At 40.2% G+C, this 3,472-nt stretch overlaps 1 long non-coding RNA gene across 1 annotated transcript in view; it reads right to left on the bottom strand.

Moving 5' to 3' along the window:
• Positions 1 to 962: 962 nt before the first annotated feature.
• Positions 963 to 3,472, bottom strand: part of LOC109521791 (uncharacterized) — a 17,849-nt gene continuing 15,339 nt past the window's right edge. Inside the window, exon 3 of the long non-coding RNA XR_002169430.1 lies at positions 963 to 972. This is a non-coding gene — a long non-coding RNA (uncharacterized LOC109521791). The remainder of the gene's footprint in view (positions 973 to 3,472) is intronic.

Genomic DNA, 3,472 nt, shown 5'->3' with positions numbered 1-3,472 from the left:
TACATTTTTGCACTTTATTTTATTGTATTTCAATCCAATTATGTTTTAAAAATATTTTATTCGAGTAAATGATCGAAAATTACTGCACTATTATTTGTTTTTCTTTTAAGTAAATTTAGCCTACTTTTGCTAAAAGAGAAAATATGGACTAGTGATAGTGCCTTGAATAATATCGGCTTCTTTCATTCATGTTATGGGTATTTTTATACAAAGGAAATTTTTTTGTGCCTGTTGAAAATTAAAGTTTACTGACATAGCCATAAAAAAATGTTGCTTTATTTATCTGACCGTATTGGAATGTATTTGTTAGGTTTTCGGTCAATTAAATTTGGTTCAATAAACAATATGTGGTTATTTTTAAAATTTTCAATGAACATTCGATCAGTCCGGCCCTCGGCTTGCAGCAAAAATTTTTATCTGGCCCTCCGTCCATTTGACTTTGACACCCCTGATCTAGAGTGATGGTCGTTTGGTTGCCAAACTGGTTCTGCAGGATTCTGAAGATCTCATCTGGTGAGCTGTATGTTGAACAGGTATACTGTAGATCTCCGGCGACTTTCTCAGCGAGGCTATCAAGAAGTTGAAATGTCTTCACTTCTTTGGATCCAGTTGATTCTCTCATCCTTGCCTTCATCTGTGGTAGCCTCGTCGATTGCCAGCAAACTTTGCTAGAGCTGTGGTTTTGAACTTCATCGTTGCAACTGCCTGGCGAGGGGGCCTTTCTTCAGTGTCTGTTTTTACCTCTGCTGCTCTGGTGAAGGTGGCCTTTTGCGCCACCAAGTGGGGAAGTTACACTTCAAGCTCTCTTAGGCGGCCATTGAAGCTTCTTTGCTCAGGAGAGGGAGCCCAGTTATTCCAGTTTTGGTGGGCTTTTTTGCTTTGAGCACCAACCTGTCCAAGTGAGTTAGCATGAACTCATTTGCCTCCAGAGGTACATCTCGGTGGAGGAGGCCTCAACATTCCTGCACTCAACTTCTGCGCCTTGTCGAGCTACAGGCAGCTCTGTGTCTCCATATTTATGCCATAGTGCTCCTTGAATTAGGAGTGCAACTTCCTCCGTCTTGTGCTTTCACTCCCTCTCCGTCTTTTCTCGATCAGCCTCCAGTGGGTAGCTCAACTCCTCTGCTGTAGCCACTTTGGCCTCTGCCATGTAAGCGACCTCCTCGTCATCATTTGCCTACATGACTTTGGAGGTCTCCAGTGTAAGGTCCCTGAGGTTGTCCTTTCACTCCTCCATAGACATCTCCATGTAGGTTCTCGTTATGCCATTGGCAAGGCTGGAGAAGAGTCTCTTGGCTGTGGCATTTTCTATCTTCAAATCATCAAGTGACTTTGCCATTTCTTTCCTTCAGCTGACAGACAGCAGGCTTTATCCTCCAGGCTTCGAGGTGGAGTATCCTCCCTCTTGCTTGTGGCCTTCAATGGAGTCTTCACTGGTCACAGCCATTTTTTCATTGGCAAGTGTATCTTCAACTGCATGGGTTTCCCACACTTAAAAAGGGAAGGTTTTGACCACACTCTGGATTTTACTCGGTTTGTGGATTTATTGATCAGAAACAGGAAGGTGAAAAACTTTCAAACATATGAAAAACAAAGGATTAAATTCAAATCAGTATTTACATGACAACAAATCACATGTATTCGGCAAAAAATTGAAAGTTAAACATGGCCTTCATTAACCATTACTCCTTTAGTCAACCAAGGCAGGTAGGCAGAGGAAAATACTGTAAAATGTAAGTATTACGATAAACAGAAGCCTCGTAATTATTTTTAGAACCATCTACATTTAACTCATTCAGCACCAGCCAATTCTAGACCCCTTTTTTTTTTTACTCTAAGTTTTGGAAATTTTTTTAAAAATTAAGTATCTGGGGTTGAACATGTGGAGTGTGAAAAGACATATAAATATGTCTTTAGAAGTGAATGAGCGAATGATTAACCTGCTTTTTTCCTTGTCTTAATCAAGATCATTTTACATTTTACTCTACATTATGATGAATTCAAATCACACTTTCAATTAAACTGAGATCAAGTACATCAGAAAGATATGACTGTTAAAGTAATTCAACACTTTAAAACTTATTCAACAGCCCAAAAGAAAGACGTGAGCTTACCAGTAGCCACTTTCATCTTTGCCTATTTCCCATGCGTTAGGCCAATGTTTTGGTATGCAATTTCCTTGTCCCGCTGCTATTAGCTGCCCTGCAAAGACACTGAACAATGTTCAGAGCAAACAAACTGTTCTGCCAATTAAGCTATGCTGTGGAGGCATGTGGGCTCACTGTTGCAGTGGTGAGACTGGTGTCACCAGCACACGCTCACAGGCAAACCTCCCCAAAGATCGCCGCAATATTGATTCACACTTCTTGCCTCCGTCTCATACATGCGCGTGCATGCACATGTCCGGATGATTTTGAGAGCTCACAATCCAGCTATCCGTTTTCTAATCAGTTTATCCTCATTAGGGTCACAGGCATGCTGGAGTCTATCCCAGGCAATAGGCGGGGTACACCCTGAACTATGCGATCGCCAGCCAATTGCAGGGCACACATAGACGAACAACAATTCGTGCTCACAATCATACCAAATTTAAACTGTATTAAAAATGTAATCCTGCAAAATAATCCAAATTTTTATTAACCCCTTAAACCGAGGGCGACTTTGCCAAAAAACGCCTATGGAAAGGTGCACCCAAAGTAAATTTGTAGCTGTTCTTGAACCATTTGGGGTATCAGCATAGTTTTGGTCTCTTTTTGAAATATTCAAAATTTTATCATTATGAATGTTTCTCCCATACAGTAAGAATCTGTGTAAGTGCTCCTGTCACTGAACTTTGGATGTTCGAAAAAAAAAAAAAGGCGAATCTTATGTTCGTCTAATTTCTTTTCACAAAATCTGCCTTGAAATGGATTTAGAATGTTGATTAGGACTTGAAAACACTACAGGATCAAAGCTTGAGGTCTTCCCAAGTTCCGGTTCAAATTCGACAATTGTAATGTGTATGGCACCATTCAAATCTCCAGAAACTCAGCTTTTAAAAGATGTATAACATATTCACACATGTACTCAGCTGATGACGTGCATCAGCGATTTGTTTTGACAGATGACGGAGGGCCCTTTGGTGGGTTTAAATGTCCCTGTAATGTGATTGTGTTTTTTTCTGTAACTGAATGGTACATAATGTTTTTGCATTCTGAATACATAGATGTATTCTGTTACTCCCCAAGCATGAGAGTAACTATGAGTGATGATGTTAGAAAAGTAACTGTAGTAATTGTGTGGAAAAAAGGAAGGCATTAGCAAAATACTTTCTCAAAAATTAGCATATTTAAAAGAAACGTACTGTGTATTAACTAGTCACGCTTCATTGCCATGACTGTGATTTGTATATTGTTCGTGACTGTGCGTGTGTGTGTGTGTGTGTGTGTGTGTGTGTGTGTGTGTGTGTGTGTGTCGGGGGTGTGTCTCGCGA

The sequence above is a fragment of the Hippocampus comes genome, unplaced genomic scaffold (genome assembly GCF_001891065.2).
Source record: "Hippocampus comes isolate QL1 unplaced genomic scaffold, H_comes_QL1_v1.1 scaffold175, whole genome shotgun sequence".
NCBI classification, from domain to species: domain Eukaryota; kingdom Metazoa; phylum Chordata; class Actinopteri; order Syngnathiformes; family Syngnathidae; genus Hippocampus; species Hippocampus comes.
This window is presented reverse-complemented; position numbering and strand designations above follow the sequence as displayed.